Genomic DNA, 13,459 nt, shown 5'->3' with positions numbered 1-13,459 from the left:
ACTATGACAAACACCTGACACCTGTCACTGTACCAAGTATCGGGCCAAGCATTAATTTTCTGGACAATCCGGTTAAATAGATGCTAGCATTTTCCCATTGTACTTGTAGGACACTAGTAGATATTCGTGTATGTGTGTGTTGCTTTGTTTTGGCTTTGCAGCATTTATTCCCCATTCCTAACCACACACAGGTTTCCTTATGAGGAATGTGTGTTTCCAAGAGGGACCTAATGAGCCTCACTTTGTGGTATTCACATCCTTAAAGCCCCACTCACATTAATAAGGCTGACCTATTCTTACTGCTTGATACTATCAACTTCTTTAATCCCCCCAATGTCCTCTTATTACACATGTTCTGCGGAGGGTGAAATAGAGGTACGGAGAGTTTAAGTAACTTGCCCACAACTGCAGAACTAGCCAGTGGTGGGATTGGACTTGAATCCAGTTTTCTCACTCCACAGTTGTGCTTAAGCAAAGCAAAAGGAAATTTATTAAAGGATGTTGGGCGCTCACAGAATTGATGGAAAGCCTTAGAACCATGCTCCAGTGGCTTCTTAACCTCCCAGAAGGAAGCCCTAGTCTTTGCTAGGACCCACAAGTGCCTTATGATCCGCCCCCTCACCCCCATTACAGCTCCCATCCCCCAATGCTCTGCTGCAGCCTCCTGCTCGCCTTAGCGCCCAGAGCCACTGCCACATGGGAGCCCTGGCGCTGATGTTCCCTCTTCCTGAAACTCTCCCCTGACACTCCCTGTGCCCTGGCCACACAACCAGCTCCCTCACTTCCTCTAGTAAATTTCTCAGTAAGGTCTCCCTGACCGTCCCGTCTAGAATTTTATCTTCCACTGGCACTTCTTCCCCTTCCCTTAGGTAGACACTGTTGTTGCCCAACCCAGATTCTTTCCTGGGCCAGTGCACCCACCCCAAGCTGCTGTGGGTGCCGACTGCCAGCGGCTCCTAGAAGACCTGCCCTCAACTGACAGGCACTGCTTTGTATGGGAAGTTGTAGCCCCTTCCTCACCCACCCACCCTAGGGCAGCCCACAGCCAATGACTGAAAGATACGGGGACACTGTGGCTGGCGCCTATGCCTCAAGATGGGCGATTCTGCAGTGTTTTAGGAATATTCCCGTCTCTGTGGATCAAACCTAAGATTACATTCTTATTTGAATTTTCCCCTTTCACTACCTGCTCCCTTCACTCTTTCATCTGAGAGCTCTCCCTCAAAAAAAACAACCTACGAAACACAAACATCAGCACCACATCCATGTCTCAGGCTCCGCTTCTAGAGAACCCCCACCTAAGACTTTTCTATTGTTTTCTCTTAGTGCTCACCTAACATACTAACATATATTAAAATTTTCCATCTTTCTCGCTGAAATGTCCATGCAAGAGGGCAGTCAGTCTGTCTGTCCTGTAACTGCTGCATCCTCAGTAGTGAGAACAGTGCCTCAGAGATAGTAGATGCTCAGTGAATTTGTGCTGGAAGAATGAATGAGTGAGTCCCAGGCCTTGCCTCTCCTGATCTTGTTGATTAGGCTGTGAGTCTCAGAGCGGCAAACTCTGTTGCCCACAAACTCCGTTCACTTTCTCAACTATTTTCTGCAGCCTATTAAAAATGGCGCCTGATCCCAGTGATCTGCTCTTCTCTGTCTTGGGTGACTTCCCATTAACCCAGATCGCTTGTTTGTTCGACGGCATCTATCAGCTCCTCTTGGAATTACCCACCTCCCACAGTCTGCCTACTCCAGTCTCGGTCAGATGATTAGGGAAGCAAGAGAAACGTATTCATCTGCATCCAGGTGTAATTTGAAAACTACATAGATGAGGTAAGAGGTGGAAGGCATCCAGAGGAGGCCATTCTTCCTTGTTGGGGTGAGAGATTGAATGTGCGACGGAGATGGGAATGGCCACAGGCGAGGGAGAAAGCCATTTTTTTCCTGCGCTGTAACCCTGCCAGAGCAAGCTGAGAGCCAGTGCCTGACTCATTCTAAGGGTTAATTTTGGCCGGGTGTAACCGAGGGTGTCTTAGGGTTGTGTTCCAACAGGACTGCGCTGCTGTCAGCCTGTAGTGACTACCAAGCTGGCGGTGTGGAATCAGGCAGTCCAGGTGGGGCTCAGGTCTTGCGCTGCTGACTGGGAGGGACCCAATTACTTCTGTGGGGTTGGTTTCTGGTCACTAGACGTTCTTTGGATTCAATAGTAGCAAAGGCGTAGTGCATTTCCTGTCTGTGGGCTGCCCTGGTGGGGGGCGGTAAGGAAGCAGCCACAGCTTCCCAGCCACAGCTTCCCAGCCACAGCAGTGCCTCTTAGTCCGGGGCAGGTCTCCAGAGAAGCAGGACTTGTAGGAGCCATTGGCAGCCGACATCCACAGCAGCTCGGGTGACGCACTGTCCAGAGGTACCTAAAGGAAGTGGAGCTGGGAGTGTGGCCAAAGCGGCAGGGAGTGCGGGGTGAAGGCACGAGCAGGGCGGGGGAAAGTTTCAGGAGAACGCGTGTCAGCGCCAGGGCTCCGATGTGGACGTGGCCCTGGGCGGTAAGGCGAGCAGGAGCCGCAGAGCATTGGGGGGTGGGAGCTGTAATGGGGAGGGAGGGGGCGGAGCATAGGGCGCTTGTGGGTCCTAGCAAAGACTAGGGCTTCTTTCTGAAGGTTTAGAAGCCACTGGAAGGTTTTGAGCAGAGAACTGACATGATCTCACTTTTGTTTTAATAAATTCTTCTGGCTGCCATGTTGAAAGTAGACAAAAGAAGCCAACAGTGGAAGCTGAAGGGCCCATTAGGAAGTCATTGCAATGATCCAAGTGAGAGAAGAGAGTGACTTGGACCGAGACAGTGGCAGGGTGATGAGAGTGGTTGGATTCTGGAAATATTTTGAAAGTCGAACCAAAGGCATGGTGCAAACTCAGCCGTGCTTCCTTTGATAAATATTATTGGGCCCCTTTTCTGTTTTTGGGGTTTTTTTAAATCTCTACTCCTTTACTATATGATCTCATAGCGCTGAGTGACATCTTTTCAACTACAACTTCCATATTTATATCCAACTGCCTACTCACTCTATATTTCCACTTGGATAGCCAGTGGACGTCACAAACTCAACATGTCCGAACTGCACTCCTGAGCATCCCCTTGAAAATGCCTGACCTACAGCTTCTCCATCTGAGATGATGGAAATCTAAGAGTCTGTTGGTTCGACACCCCACTGCACGTCAGGTATCTCCCTAACGCTGAGGGCAGATCCACTGGTATTTCCCCAGAGCACTCACTTGTGGTGATGTCACAGTGTCACTAATCCCCAGAAGCCCCACCCTTGGAGCATTCAGTTATGATTCAGAAGCATAAACACAGAGATCAAATTTAAGCAATACTTATATCAAAAACCAACATTTTCAAGAGAAATAAAGTAGGACATTGGTAGCTAATAACAGGTTTGTAAATAAGTCACCACAGACCTGCTATTAATCAAGCTTCACACAGTTTTCTCGTGCATTTCAAACAGGACCCTGTCTGTAAAAATAAGGAACCTGCTTTTTATCAGTGCATCTGTTATTTAAATGTTTACCTGTCCCCAGGTGTAGATACTCAGAAGTCATCTGCTCATACCACTCCTTGGGGGCGTCACATGCCCGGCTGCCCATGAAGGCCCTCCCCACCTGGGGGAAGGTGAGGACAGGAGGGAGGGAGGAAGCAAAGCTTTCCCTGCTTCAGTGGCCCTGTCCCCCAACACCACATGTGACTCTAGCCTGTCACGGAAGTCGCTCTTCTGGTCACATGTGGATGAAGGCACAGCATCGCAGGAAGACACCAAAGAAAAGAAGTGCCTTTTCCAAAATTACTTTAATTTGGAGACCCTTTTAGAAACATCTGTGCTGTGGTAGAAAGAACATTGGTTTGTTCTTTCTGCCATGAACCAATGGGGTCACTTTGGGAGTATGTTTAACCTGTTTGTGCCTTGGCCCCCTCATGTGTGAAACAGGGATCTGAATGCCCCATGAGGTTGTTCTGAGGATTAAAGGAGTTGAAATGTGTAAAGTACAAAGAAGAATGTCTGTCACAAAATAAATTACTATAATGTATTTTATGTTATGTTAATAATATAGCTCTTAGTTATTATCATTATTATTATTATTGTTGCTATTGTGTTGATGTAAGAACATCCAAACCTGTAGAAAATTTTTATAACAGTTTATTAGAATTTGTTTGAGCCAAACAGAGGACATGCCTGGAAGCAAGATTTCAACGCTGAGAAAAATGCTTCCCAGAAGGACAGTTTGCAGGGTATTTTTGTGCATTTGGAATTAAGGAAGGAACTTTAGGAAGATTAAATGAAGGTGGGAGAAAGCAAGACAGGAATTGGATTACAGGGTAGTTAATAAGTTTATGTGCTCTCTTGAGGGTGGTTACTCTTCAGAGGGTCTAAATCAGAAGCATTTCAAAGGTGTGTTAACGTAGGGGCACAGAAACAATGGACAGGGCTTGCTTAATGCAAAGATAAACCTTTTACTAAAGAAGTTATATGCCTGGGGTGTGACTACCCACCATGACCTGCCTAGCTAGGAATTTATGATCAGATAACCCTGTGAGGTTACTTTCAGTCACTGGACTTGTGAGACTTATTCTAGGCCCCTTTTTGTCCACAATTGAATTGACTCTGTGCTAATTAGCTTTGTGATCTTGGGCAAGTCAGTTCACTTCTCAAAGCCCTTGGGGTCCTGTCCTCCAGGGGGCTCTCCTGTGGCACAGCAGTCAGTAAATAACACGCCATTCTCTGCTCTGAAATTGGGGAAAACTTCCACAACAGCACATTCAAGAGTCACAGTGACTGATGAGCTGTAGTTAGAAAGGGGGTGTCCACATAGGAGGTGAGGGAGCCGGGAGCCAGCACATCTGCCATCGCGCCTCCTGCTGCATGTTGCCCTTTCCCACTGGAGAAACAGTGTCTCTCAATTTTCCCACCACTTCTTCCTGGATCCCTGGAAGAGCTGACAAACTGCTCTGAACATCCTATCCTCGTGTTATTCATGTCTATAATTTCAAGAAAACAATCATGTTTCATCAATTTCTTTGAGGAAGCAGGCTCTATAATAAACAAAAAGGCCCAAACTTCCGAGAAAGAGGCTCTCTGTTTACAACATTGGTAAGGCTTTGCTTATGTTTACCGTTTCCTTCCTGAGAACTGTGGCACTCCGCTCCTGTGGCATGCAAACGCAGTACCTGCGACTGGACGCACCTTGCCAAGCTGGGAGGGAGCTGCTCTTGCACAGCCCACAGGAATCGTTGGGGGCCTGGGGCTATGCCAACATGGGGAGAGGGATGAGGAAGAAGGAGGAGGAAGGAGAGTCCAGGGCTTAGGGCCAGAAACAGCCCCAAGCAAGGCATAGAGCACCCTAGGCAAGCGAATCGTTTGGCCCCTGGCTCGATTAAAATTAGCATTTACTTGCTAGTATCAGAGACCTAACTGTAGCGCCTTCAATAAGCGGCTCCCTCCTCTCTCACGTAAAGTAAGTCTAAGGACTTCTAAATGGCTCCACAGATTCATTAGGGACCCAGGCTCCTTGGAGCTTTATGCTTCACCATCCTAGTTCATTGTTTTCATCCTTTGAGTTTGCCTCATGACTCGACATGGCTGCTCGGAGCTCCAGCCGTTACATTCACATTCCAGGCAACAGGAAGGAGGGACCAAGGAAGGGCAACAAGAGTATGACACCCTGTACCTTTGAAGAGTCTTCCCAGGAGTCCCGTACAGTAACTCTGCTTACCTCTCTGTCCAGAGCTAGCCACACAGCGGCTCCTAACTGCACAGGAGGCCGTTACTTACGGAGATACTGATGGTGATTTGAGGGGAAGGAGAGAAGGAGGACTGTTAGTGGCAGCACAGCCTCCAGTTACTGTCCTGAGCAATTCTGCCCTGGCCCCAAACTTGCACACTTACCTAGCAACGAAGCACCGTATTTACTTGTTACTGAAATAAATATTCCCCAGGGATGTCAACAGACTGATTCCGATCATGTCATATTGTTCTCTCCTACAGAGGAATTCTAGTAAATAGAGTTTACCCAGCAGATGCACTCGTAACTCTAGCTCTGACTATAGACCTGGGCCCTAGTCTCAGCAATGATACCATCTGATTGGATCCTTTATTCATCCAACACATATTTGTTAAACATCTAATCTGCCCAAGACATTGTGCCAGGTATTGAGGATCCAAGAACCAACACATGCAATGTCCCTGCCTCCGCGGAGCTCACAGTCCTGTGGGGCTTATAGAAAACTCACAGGCACTTCCAATGCCTGGTGGGGAGGTGTGGGGCTGAGGACCACATGTGAGGCTCCTTAGCAGCATGTTGGCAGGGGCCAGTACCCTACCTAGGAGTGTCACCGAAGGCTTCCACGGGGGTCACCTCCAAGTTGAGAGCTACAGGTCAAGCAGAGTTTATTTAGGTTGTGAATAACAAAGAAATAGCAAGATCAGAGGATGATGGGTCCTTCTGGCCACAGTGCAGAGAATGAATTGGAGAGGGGCAAGTATGGAGGCAGGAGACCAGTGACGAGGCCATGGCTTCCTCCAGGTGAGCAGGAGAGAAGCAGAGGCAGTGTGGCTGGAATGAAGGGGCTGCATCCAAGAGCCACTCTAGTCGTGGCCCCCAGAGAACTCGGTGACTTATTGATGAGAGAATCTGTTGCGATGGGAGGAGGAATTCAAACACGATGGTGGGTTTCCGGCCTCAGGAGCTCTAGATGGTGATGTGTCGTGCGTCTGGATAATGGGGACAGGGCAGGACCTGGGTTCCCAGGACCCCAGCTCGGAGGCCAGTACCGCAGGGAGGAAGTAGGGTTGGGGGAGACCCTGAGCGTAGTTCTGGGCAGGTCATGATTTGAAGGGCTTGTGGAGGAAACCGGGAGGTAGTGGAAGATGTCATCGTGGGGCACAGGAAAATCATTTTAAAGTCATACGTCTTCTCACATTCGCTACCCTTGGCGTCACATGTATAAAACAGGACTGTGTTGGGCTGTGATGTGGTCCCCGAGGCTCCTTCCTGCTCCAACATTCTCTGTGCCGTAAACTAGCTTCCCCTCTGCCCTGACTGCCTTGTCCCAGGGCTGGTGAGTGGTGGGGGCAAAGCATGAGGGAGTCTGTCCGAGGGGCCCAGCCTAGCCCCGTCCCCCAAATTCTTATAATCAGTTTAGTTACACAACAACATTCAGATCAGAGTGAGGATTAGCAGAGGAAGTTTGTGAACGGTGCTTTGAACTTCCCAGATGAAAGCCCCCTCACCCGTTCACACAAAGAGAGCCTGAGGTATTAAACGTGACATAAACGCATTGCTACCCCCTGGCCTCGCCCGATGCAGCCGGCTGGGTGATCAGCTGGCATCCCAAATTGCCTTCCCAGCGTGGCATTCCACCCAGGTCTCCCAGAGCGGGGAAATAGGTTCTGTCCTCAGCCTGCTGCTCCTGGAATTGCAAGCATTCAGTGAGCTGGGCCCCCAGGCCTGCCTTCTCCAGGACTCCCCCCTGCAGCCCAGGACAGCAGAGTAAGAGGGACATTAGCGTCCCTACCACCTTCCTTTCTCACTCGCAGAGGGAAAGAAGAGGGTCAGGCCTGGCCCACTGCCTGCAGGTTATTGTTCCCAGATGGAGACTGTCAAACCCTGTCAGCCTCAGATACACACTGAAAGCACTACATCCGCATTCCTGAGATGTGTGACTGCCCGGCTTCACCTTCTGCGGCCTTCAATTCAATAACATGTCAAGTTCCTTCAGTCTCACCCGGAGCTAAAACCCTCTCAGCTCACTCAGAGCCTGTGCATTTGGAGCACACATGCACTGTGGCTGTCTAAATATTTAAGCCGGGCTAAAGGGAGACATATTTAGTGGGAATTGATCCCACAGTTCTCTGAGCCGAGGGTCTCACCTGTTAGTGCTGGTTTCGTGATGAGCTGTGCAAGCCAAGAGCCGATGATGACCGTGCTTGTTGGGCCTTGGGCCCGATGATCAGGAATGCAGCCGGGGGGCCGGAGCCTGGGATACCTGGGGGAAGGCGAACGGCCATTGGCTGACTGCGTTGTTCAGGGTCTCGCTGCTAGCACCACATAAGGCCTTGCCAGGGACTGCTGGAGGGGTTCTGTGCCCTTTATTCCCACTTGATGTCCCCAGCCTGCCATCAGAGGAAGCTCCCCTGACACAGCCCCATCCACCCCAGTCCCGGCAGAGCCTCTCCGAGTTGTGAGGCTGCTCCCTCCCTGCAGACCCTTTCCACCGTGAGTCTATCCTCTTTAATTCATCTAAATTAAATTAGGCTCCTGTTCAAATTGCATTGACTCTACAGGCCACGAGGCTGCCTGTGGGGACGGATGAGGTACACGTGGGGTCTGGACGTGATGAATGACTTGCTCAGAATCACACAAGAATTGGTGATGAAACTTAATCTATAATCCCAGACCTTTGACTTCCCTTCTCTTATGGGTTGAGCTGTATCCCCAAAAAGATATGTTGAAGTCCTAACCCTTGCTGTCTATAAATGCGACCTTATTTGAACACAGAATCTTTGTAGGTGTCATGAGGTTGAGGTGAGATGAGATCATTAGGGCAGACCCTGCTCCAATATGACTGGTTTCCTATCAGAGGAGAGAAATGTGACAAAGACACACACACACAGGAAAAATATCCATGTTAAGATGAGGCAAATTAGAGTTCCACAGCCACAAACCAAGGAACACCTGGATGAAGCCACCAAAAGCTGGAAGAGGCAAGAAAGGGTCTCCCCTCTGAGCCTTCAGAGAGAGCAGGGTCCCGCCAACACCCGGATTTCAGACTTCGAACCTCCAGAACTGTGAGAGAGTAAATCTGTTGTTCTAAGTCATCCAGTTCACACAGCAGTCCTGGGAAACCAATACACCATCCAGTGGCATTTCTGATATAAGAACTGGGTGAAATTCTGGATGAAAATGCAGTTTCTTAGAAGCAATGAGAAATGGCTCCTTGTGGGTTTGGATCATTAGCATATGTTCCAGGCCATGTTTAGTGTGCAGGTCGTCTTGAGGAGTGTCCGGCACTCTGGCTCCCCTTGTCCTGGGAAATGCCCCCCATCAAGGCCCAATGGTAGAGCTCCTTAACCTTTTTTAAACTTTACAAGTTGATGTAAAATCAGAGAGACTGTTCCTCTGAGTCCTTCTTTAGGCTGTCCAACATTTGCATTTAAGTGGCCTTCTCATCAGAGGGATTTCTGTGGCCCATGAGAATGGCCTCTGCAGTTAGGAATTCTTGGTGTACATCTGCCCTCTGGCCTCACTCTGTCCCAGTGACTTCACTAAACTGAGGCATTTAGTTCAGTGGACTCAGTAAGGAAGATAAGAACTGGAATAGAAAATACTGTGGCTCGGGCTTAAGGCTGACTGTGGGCTGTGGGTTTGGGCAAATGGATGCTTTGCAATTAACCTTAATGTTTATCCTAATTCTCAAGAGGTGACGATTATGAGCTGGCAATTTTTCAAGAATCCATTGGCCAACTCCTTGAGTCCACGATGATGCTTCTTACAAGGTATCAGCTGGTGGTTTGCAGCAGGGGTGGCTGAGCTCATGCCCTGACACCCAGCAACACTGGTCCAAGAGAAGCCGCAAGGCCGCTGCCTTCTGTCAGCCTCACACCTTGGCTGGGGTTAGTTGCCTGAGCCCACATCTCCTCCTTGCATCACTCTGGGAATAACTGTCCGAATGCATATGTTCTATCGCCCTGCCTCACTACTCTTCGCTGAAGCTTCTTGTTTACTAAGGAATCGCTAGGAATCTAAACACATCAAGGGACAGTTCTCCCTGCCCCTCAAGGCGTGAGCTGAACTAAGTGGAACCATACCTTTGCTGTCGTCCCAGACCAACAGGTGGAACCAATTTAAAACCTCATGATCATGCGATGCTTTTGCAGAAACTCCCCTGTGTGTTTTAATATTCCTCCCAAGAAGGACATAATGTTCTTGCCTGTGTTTTGTCTACCAAAGGCACACGTCGCATTCCAGGGGCGATGGGTCTAAGCACTTGGCCACTGCTTCCACCAATCATGGCACGGCCACATGGTGCACCCCTGTGCAGCCCCTGAGAGTCAGGCTTTGCAAGCAAATTTAATGACATGGAACAACGTGTATGGTCTGCTGTTAGGTGAACAAAGCTGCTTACAAAACAAAGTACAGTACGAAAGCAATCATATAAAAATTATGCATGTATGCATGGAAAATTGGGGAGGCTATACTCCAGAATGTAAACATTGGTGACATACTCCGGGCCATCAATGTGCAATGGCCCAGCTTGTGTGAGGCACAAGGACATCCGTTGGTGAGAACAAGCAGTGGCTGACCTTTTGACCGCCTTTCTCTAATCATACATGGCACCATGTAGACTGGTATCAGCCCCGGAGATTACAGGTGAGTCTATTATTTTATGTAGTTTTCCATGGTTTGCAAAAATTCTTCAGTGAGTATGTGTTACTTTTGTGTCAACTTAAAAAAATGATATACCGTATAACCAATTTAAAAAGTGTAATTATTTTAAATACTGATTTGATGATATTAAGGACTTATTTTTAAATGAACTAATGATATTGTGGTTATGTATTTAAAAGAGTCATTAGCTTATAGAGGTGTGTACTGAAATGTATACTGATGAAATAATGTGATATCTAGGATTTGCTTCAAAATACAATGGGAGGTAATTCAATAACTGCACACACGACACAGTCCTCCTGATGCCTTTTGCCCTGTTTCTATTTTCCTCTTTCCCATAGTTCTTGCCACCTTCTAACAAACTGTATATATCATTTGCTTATGTGTAAAGCTTATTGTTATTCTCCCCTCCTACTAGAGTGTAAGCATGACCAGGGCAGGTATTTATGTCTCTTTTGTTCTTTGATGTAACATAAGAATCTAGACCTAGAATAGTGCTTAGCATATAATCGGTGCTCATTAAATTTTTACTGGCTAATGAACGAATGCCGCATGTCATGGGGAGCCAGTGGCCCAAATAGCTCCTGACATACAAGCCGGAGTCAATAAATGCCTATTGAATAAAATGAGACTAAACAGTCATGAACCTGTCTTTAGGAAAACCCTTGGTGATCCTAATTAGAGAGGCAGAGTTCCTCCCTTCCTAGCTACCTTTTCTAGTTTTCATCTTTTTTTTTTCCTTGCTGCCCACTTTAGGAGCAGTGATTCTCTGCTGGTGTTTCAATGCTAAATGCTGCCTGAGCTGGTTGAGCTGAAAATGACTCCCCCCAGATGAGAAAAGGTTGCACTTCCAGAGACTGTCTCTTGGTTTCTCAATAAGGTATAATTAATCACAACAATGAGCATAATGACCAAAAATAGTTTCCAAAGAGCAGCCTAATGCTGGATAATGATAAGTCAGAGAGCTGGAAGTGTCCAGGATGCTGCTAGATGGGGCACTGATGGCCCGAGCTGAGGAAACCAAATATTCCATGGGAAAATAAAGGCAGAGTATACTCGTGCCCGGTTTCCCGACTGTTGCTACCCCTTGGCACCCCGCTCTGATGCCCATTCTCATTTGTTTTTCATAAGCTACTTTGGGATATGCTTGCTTCTTTATTTCCTGAAAGAATGGCCTGCAAGACTAAAAATAATAACTGTCTGCTGAGAATGCAGTTTTGGAGCCTGGGTTTTGTTTTGGTTGTTTTGTCTGATTTCAGTTTGGTGTGGTTGTTTCCACCTGCTGCAGAGTTCACGGCACAACTGAAGTCTTTAAATCAAAATCGACTTCTTATTTTCAGTAAGACATGTTTTGAAGGGTGTTGAGAAAACGTGGATGGAAAAAGGAAAGAAAGATTTTAAACCGCCTGTAACCCCACTCCCCACAGACAGCCGTGGCAGCATTCACAGTGTGTCTCAGCTCCATCTTTCTACCCCATGGACTTCCTCCCTTCCTGCCCGTCTCACGTCCTTCAGATATTCTAGCTCAGTTTATGGTGATTATAAGATGGCATGTGCCACAACTAGCACAGAGGCCGGTGAAAACCTGCTGGCTCCCCCAATCTTTTTTCTCACGTTGTGTCCACCCCTCCTGGATCCACTCCTACAGAAGTCATCTTCTTCATGCACTAGTCTTGCCAGGATTAAATCGTAGGTCTCCAGTGAGGATGGTGTGGTCCAGGCCCTAAGCTCCGCCCTGGAAGACATTCTGGTTCTGGGTCTGTCTCAGAATGACTATGGACCTTTAGCTTCCAGCAATCAAAGAATGAAAAGAATAAAATCTATCCATCATTCATTAGACAAATGTTTAATAACTGCCTATTCTGTGCCAGTGTTCACATTATCTGTTGCTGCATAACAAACCCAAACAAAATCGCTTTAAATAACTATTTACTACTACTTCTCACACATTTGTCTTTTGGCTGGGCTCAGCTGGGAGGCTCCTGCTTTACGTCTCATGTGGTTGCCGTCAGGTCCCGGCTGGGCCTGGAGTGACCCAAAGGATCGTCTGGGCTGGATACCCAAGGTGGCTCCCTTACGTTGCAGGAACCTCAGAACTCGGGTACTGCGTGCCTTTCCCTCCTCTTCATGCAGTGTTTCATCCTCCAGCCTACTCCGCTTGGCTTCACCTTCGCACAGCATGATAGCTGCAGGGGGCTTGCACTTAGCATGACAACTGGCTTCCAAAGGTGAAAAGTAGAAGCTGCCTGTCCAGTTAAGGCCCACACCTGGGACAGGTACGGTGTCACTTCTGCCACATTCTGTGAAGGATAGCTGTTACAGGACCTGCGCAGATTGAGGGAGGTAGAGACATTGACTCCACCTCTTGATGGGACAGTGGCGAGCACACTGCAGAAATGTACATGGGATGAGAAATATTGTTGCTCACATGTTTGGAAATTACAGTCTGCCCCAGGTGGATGCCATGTACAGCCAGGGCGTACAGTGCTGAGGACCCCTCAATCCTTAGAGCTAACATCTAGTAGGCAAGCTACACATTTAACAAATAACCATGAAATAAAATACATATTTTCACATGAAACAGCCAGGTCCCAGAAAGGAGAAGAACCATGGGAAAGGAAAAGAATAAAAGGATCTTGGTCAAGGAAGGCCTCTCTGACAAGGGAGCCCATAGACTGAAATCCCAGTGGGAGCAGGAGTTAACCAGACGAATAGCACGTCAGGCAGAAGGAGCAGCGTGTGAGGAAGAAGGAGAGCAGACGTCAAGTGTAAGAAGCAAGAGAAAGATGGGCCCAGGGCCTGGCGGTGCTCACTGAGTGTCTGGAATTTATTTCTCCGTGCAATAGGAACCACGTGATTAGGTTAGGTTAAGCTGTCAGTCAGAGAACCCAAAATAACAATCCGTTACACGGGAGAAATATATCTCTCCCTCACATGAACTGAGTTGTGTATAGTCCATCAGAGGCTACGATACCTGTTCATGGTTATCAGGGAACTAGCACCTTCCATATTTCATCTGCCATCCTCAGAA

At 47.9% G+C, this 13,459-nt stretch overlaps 1 long non-coding RNA gene across 2 annotated transcripts in view; it reads left to right on the top strand.

The window, feature by feature from the left end:
- The first annotated feature begins 1,605 nt into the window (after positions 1-1,605).
- The window catches only part of LOC308500176, a 52,612-nt gene continuing 40,758 nt past the window's right edge, over positions 1,606-13,459 (top strand). For both annotated transcript variants that reach the window (XR_013993691.1, XR_013993692.1), the window contains exons 1-3: positions 1,606-1,827; positions 9,459-10,410; positions 11,185-11,308. This is a non-coding gene — a long non-coding RNA (uncharacterized lncRNA). The remainder of the gene's footprint in view (positions 1,828-9,458; positions 10,411-11,184; positions 11,309-13,459) is intronic.

This window comes from Rhinolophus hipposideros (genome assembly GCF_964194185.1).
Source record: "Rhinolophus hipposideros genome assembly, chromosome: 1".
Taxonomy (NCBI): Eukaryota; Metazoa; Chordata; class Mammalia; order Chiroptera; family Rhinolophidae; genus Rhinolophus; species Rhinolophus hipposideros.
The sequence above is the reverse complement of the archived record's forward strand: the minus strand, read 5'-3'. Positions and strand labels throughout refer to the sequence as shown.